A 6,000-nucleotide genomic window follows, 5' to 3' on the forward strand; every position below is an offset into this window, starting at 1 on the left:
ACAATTATGTCAATTAAAGGAATATAATGGAATAGCATTATTTCACAACTGTTTTACCATCAGTTCTGTCATGCAATGTGCCAAGAGCAATTTATAACGTTACTTTTAATATAACTGAGTTGATTTATAGTGATAGGTTTTTACCCTTTAAACTGGTACAAAAACTGACACCTTTATACAAGGCATCATGTTTGCAATAACCACAACACAAGCAGTCAAATTGCAAACAAAAATAAACAACTCTGATAATGATAATGATATGCACTGTCCTTGAAGTTGATTGGTCCACACCCGAGACAGCTTTTCTTAGAGCCTAGTCTCCATTGGTGTTGGACCAGATGACGCCAAAAGGCGTACAACTCAAAAACAGCGCACTATCAGAGTATTGAGAGCTCGGGGTAAGCAGAGTTTATTTAGTCATATAGTTTTGATTACTGAACCCCTTTGTCTGTTACTCAAAAGCTACCAATCTGTCTGAATCAGCTCAAGCCTCCCGTACACCACGTGACTTGTGTGGCCACGCCTACTCCGAACCTCTCCCGACCACCCACCGTGAAATAAGTAATATAAAAAAAATTAAACACGCTTTTATTAAATGTACTAGTAATGGCAGAACTCCACGACTCCAGGAAGTGGCCCCGAAGCTTGCCATAACGTAAGGGGCCGTGGCCAATTACAGCCAACGCCAGTTGACCGTGGACAATTAGACCCAAGCCGAAACATAACATGTTAAAATAATTTTCAGAAATATATATCTTTTATTTTTTATGATAGAATATAGTATTGTCATCACTATGACATAAGTATACCAAGTTTGCAGACGATACTACATTGGGAAGTGGGTTAAAATTGAGTTCAAGATTTGAGGATACGACAACAACAGACAGAGTGAGTTAAAAGAAAGCGTGTAAAAAGATTGTTTAAAAATATACTTTTATTTTTTTATGATAGAACATAGTATTGTCATCAGTGAAACATAAGTATACGAAGTTTGCAGTCGATACCACATTGAGAAGTGGGTTAAAATTGAGTTAGAAGATATGATACGACGACAACAGAGTGAGTTAAAAGAAAGCGTTTAATAATAAAAAGACGCCGTGCAGCTCACTTCTGCTGGCTCCATTCTTCCGTCTCTCTCTCTCACCAGCAACCCATCCCGTGGCGAGCCACGAGATTAAAAGGGGGGTAAAGAATTTAGGGCTGAACGATTTGGGGAAAATGTCTAATTGAGATTTTTATGACAGATATTGCGATTTGATTTGCGATTACAATTTTTTAAAGCCAAGCTTCAGTTCAATATTCACTGTGTAATGAATGTAAAACATGTGATGGAGCATTACCACATGATACCATCAAAATATGAACTGTTCTAGATATTATAATGCAAGGACGAGAACTTAAAATACAATGGCAGGTTTTTACCCTTTTAACTGGTACAAAACTGACACCTTTATTCAAGGCATCATGTTTGCAATGACCACAACACAAGTAGTCAATAAAGCAAACAAAAAGAAGCAACTCTGATAAGGATAATAATATGCACTGTCCTTGAAGTTGATTGGCCCACACCCGAGACGGCTTTCTTTAGAGCCTAGTCCCCATTGGTGTAGGGCCAGATGACACCAGAAGGCGTACAACTCAAAAACAGTGCAATATCAGAGTATTGAGAGTTCGGGGTAAACATTTACACTATGAGATCTCTTTTACCAGTGGCAAAATATAATGGTAGGTTTTTACCCTTTTAACTGGTACAAAACTGACACCTTTATTCAAGGCATCATGTTTGCAATGACCACAACACAAGTAGTCAATAAAGCAAACAAAAAGAAGCAACTCTGATAAGGATAATAATATGCACTGTCCTTGAAGTTGATTGGCCCACACCCGAGACGGCTTTCTTTAGAGCCTAGTCTCCATTGGTGTAGGGCCAGATGACACCAGAAGTCGTACAACTCAAAAACAGTGCAATATCAGAGTATTGAGAGTGACTGCAGAGATTCATCTTCTTGGTTCTTTCGGTAAAGTCACGTAGAAGGGAAGTAATAAAATAATAAAAATAAAACATAATAAAATAATTCTCACAACGTTTCGGCCACAACGCAAGCAGCCGTCCTCAGCCGTCCTCAGGTGAAACCAGGTCTGTCGAGGCGACAGTGTCTTGCCGCGACTCTAAGACGCTGTCGCCTCGACAGACCTGGTTTCACCTGAGGACGGCTGCTTGCGTTGTGGCCGAAACGTCGTGAGAATTATTATATTATGTTTTATTTGTATTATTTTATTACTTCCCTTCTACGTGAATTTACCGAAAGAACCAAGAAGATGCTTCCAACATGTATTTATTAAAACAATTTAACTGAAATAGAACAATGAAACATAGAACAATTGTTAATTTAAATAAATAAAGATATAATAATAAATAATAAAACATTTCCAATTAGAAAGTAATGACTTTTCAAATCGCAAAAAAAACGCTGCCTTTGAGATTTGCTAATCGCATTGTTTGAAATTTCGATTTGAAATCGATTAATCGTTCAGCCTATAAATTTGGCAATTTGAAAAATGTTCACATCCATTCATTCATTGATCGCGCATCGTCAGCGAAGGACCGCTAGCGCCAAACGTGTGACGACCTCTTGTGGCAGCGTTGGCACGAACTGCTCTTGGCTGCCATAAAAAGTGTGCCGTACTTGGCCCTTCCCCTCTCCAACCATTATATATACGGAGTGGTAGCTCTTGTAATCTCTCATTTACTTGATCCAGCTGTCGTGGCTGTGACGGTTCCACCTGAAGACGGAAGCTTGTGTTGCCTCCGAAACGTCGTGAATTTTATTTTATTTTACTTTTATTAATTTTAATGTTTTACCTACGTGACTTTACCGAAAAAAACCTAAGAATATACACCGGCTTGTCTCGAGTGATTTGATTGATCCACGCATCACGGAAGGGGGCGACCATGTGGCGGGGTGGGTGGGGAGCCATTGCTTTGAGGGTCGCAGTTCGACCGCCAACTGAAGTGAGCGCAACTTGAAAAAATGTTCACCAATTTAACTTAAAAATGTTTATGTCATTCTCATCAGGCCCCAAGGTGTAAACAAGTACCGTGTCCAACTCTTACGATCCACCCTATCTCTCTACTTGCCTCTGTTTATGTGCTATGCAGAAGGGTCATTGCCCGAAACGTCACCTATGACATGTGTCTACATTTCGAGGCCACACAGTGTTATGAAACGAATGTGTAGTTTTATCATAAAAGCAAAACTACGCGAACTCGCTCCCGAAGCCCTCTCGTTGTGGCCATCAGACCTCAGACACCGGCATTTAGCGTCTCAACAATACAGCACAGGCAGTCCTTGACTTACGAACACCCGACTTACGAACACCCGACTTATGAACATCGGCACTTACAAACCATTAGAGTTACATCGACTTCAAACGCGAACTCGCCCTTGCAAACGGAACCACGGAACTATTTTGTTCAGCGGTGCTATGCTGCGCGAGGTGGAACAAGTCAGCCTCGCGCTGGGAGTGTGTGTATGTCGGCGCGAGCACACGTGTTGTGTGTGTGAAAGTGAGTGTACCAACGAGCGAAGCGCCGGGTGGCTAAAGCACAGCAAGTTGGTAAAGTAGGGGGCACAGGTGGTGCAATCAGCCAGTCATCTCCGTCATCTCGGTCAGTCGACCCGTGGCACCTGCTGGGTCGGCCCCGTGACCTCCTGCCAGCGGGTGTTCGACACTTCACATGGCCTCAAGGTGCACTTGGCCTGGCACAAGCGTCGTGGTGACGTCACCGCCACTTAGTGGCGAATGGCGGTTGTTGTACCCCCGTGTGTGTGTGAGAAAGTGAGTGTACCCCCCCCCCCCCCCCCCCGTGTGTGTGTGTTTGTGGTTATCGCGCTGCGCAACCAACCCGGCCGGGTTCGGTTCCTGCTCACGACCAACACCAGTGGCGATTATCTGAACAGATCCTGGGCCTCCCCTCGGTCGACTCAGCCTCAAATGAGTACCTGGTACGGTGTGTAAACATCACCACTGGGGAATCAAAGGCGACCGGGTGTGGTGCTGGCCACCCACCCCCTCGTGTGCCGTTTCGGCCTTCAAAGGTGCTTCTCGCTAACAGCACTTGCCCCAACAGTCTGTGAAGGCTACACGGGGGATCGTTGTCGTTTGTGTGCGTGTGAGTGCCCAGTGTGTGTGTGTCTCGTGTGTGTGCGTGATCTGCGTGTCTGTGTGTGTGATCTGTGTGTCTGCGTGTGTGTGTGCTCTGTGTGTCTGCGTGTGTGCGTGCTCTGTGTGTCTGCGTGTGTGTGTGCTCTGTGTGTCTGCGTGTGTGATCTGTGTGTCTGCGTGTGTGCGTGCTCTGTGTGTCTGTGTGTGTGTGTGCTCTGTGTGTCTGTGTGTGTGCTCTGTGTGTCTGTGTGTGTGTGTGTGATCTGTGTGTCTGTGTGTGTGCGTGCTCTGTGTGTCTGTGTGTGTGCTCTGTGTGTCTGTGTGTGTGCGTGCTCTGTGTGTCTGTGTGTGTGCTCTGTGTGTCTGTGTGTGTGCGTGCTCTGTGTGTCTGCGTGTGTGTGTGCTCTGTGTGTCTGCGTGTGTGATCTGTGTGTCTGCGTGTGTGCGTGCTCTGTGTGTCTGTGTGTGTGTGTGCTCTGTGTGTCTGTGTGTGTGTGATCTGTGTGTCTGTGTGATCTGTGTGTCTGTGTGTGTGCGTGCTCTGTGTGTGTGTGTGCTCTGTGTGTCTGTGTGTGTGCGTGCTCTGTGTGTCTGCGTGTGTGCGTGCTCTGTGTGTCTGTGTGTGTGATCTGTGTGTCTGTGTGTGTGCGTGCTCTGTGTGTGTGTGTGCTCTGTGTGTCTGTGTGTGTGCGTGCTCTGTGTGTCTGCGTGTGTGCGTGATCTGCGTGTCTGTGTGTGTGATCTGTGTGTCTGTGTGTGTGCGTGATCTGCGTGTCTGTGTGTGTGATCTGCGTGTCTGTGTGTGTGATCTGTGTGTCTGTGTGTGCGTGCTCTGTGTGTCTGTGTGTGCGTGCTCTGTGTGTCTGTGTGTGTGTGTGCTCTGTGTGTCTGTGTGTGTGATCTGTGTGTCTGTGTGTGTGATCTGTGTGTCTGTGTGTGTGCGTGATCTGTGTGTCTGTGTGTGCGTGATCTGTGTGTCTGTGTGTGTGATCTGTGTGTCTGTGTGTGTGTGATCTGTGTGTCTGTGTGTGCGTGCTCTGTGTGTCTGTGTGTGCGTGATCTGTGTGTCTGTGTGTGTGATCTGTGTGTCTGTGTGTGTGTGATCTGTGTGTCTGTGTGTGCGTGATCTGCGTGTCTGTGTGTGTGATCTGTGTGTCTGTGTGTGCGTGCTCTGTGTGTCTGTGTGTGTGATCTGTGTGTCTGTGTGTGTGATCTGTGTGTCTGTGTGTGCGTGATCTGCGTGTCTGTGTGTGTGATCTGTGTGTCTGTGTGTGTGTGATCTGTGTGTCTGTGTGTGTGATCTGTGTGTCTGTGTGTGTGTGATCTGTGTGTCTGTGTGTGTGATCTGTGTGTCTGTGTGTGCGTGATCTGCGTGTCTGTGTGTGTGATCTGTGTGTCTGTGTGTGTGTGATCTGTGTGTCTGTGTGTGTGCGTGCTCTGTGTGTCTGTGTGTGTGCGTGCTCTGTGTGTCTGTGTGTGTGATCTGTGTGTCTGTGTGTGTGTGATCTGTGTGTCTGTGTGTGTGCGTGCTCTGTGTGTCTGTGTGTGTGATCTGTGTGTCTGTGTGTGTGCGTGATCTGTGTGTCTGTGTGTGTGTGATCTGTGTGTCTGTGTGTGTGCGTGATCTGTGTGTCTGTGTGTGTGTGTGCTCTGTGTGTCTGTGTGTGTGTGTGTGCTCTGTGTGTCTGTGTGTGTGCGTGATCTGTGTGTCTGTGTGTGTGCGTGCTCTGTGTGTCTGTGTGTGTGATCTGTGTGTCTGTGTGTGTGTGATCTGTGTGTCTGTGTGTGTGCGTGCTCTGTGTGTCTGTGTGTGTGATCTGTGTGTCTGTGTGT

Source organism: Lampetra planeri, chromosome 46 (genome assembly GCF_965212315.1).
Source record: "Lampetra planeri chromosome 46, kcLamPlan1.2.h2, whole genome shotgun sequence".
NCBI classification, from domain to species: Eukaryota; Metazoa; Chordata; class Hyperoartia; order Petromyzontiformes; family Petromyzontidae; genus Lampetra; species Lampetra planeri.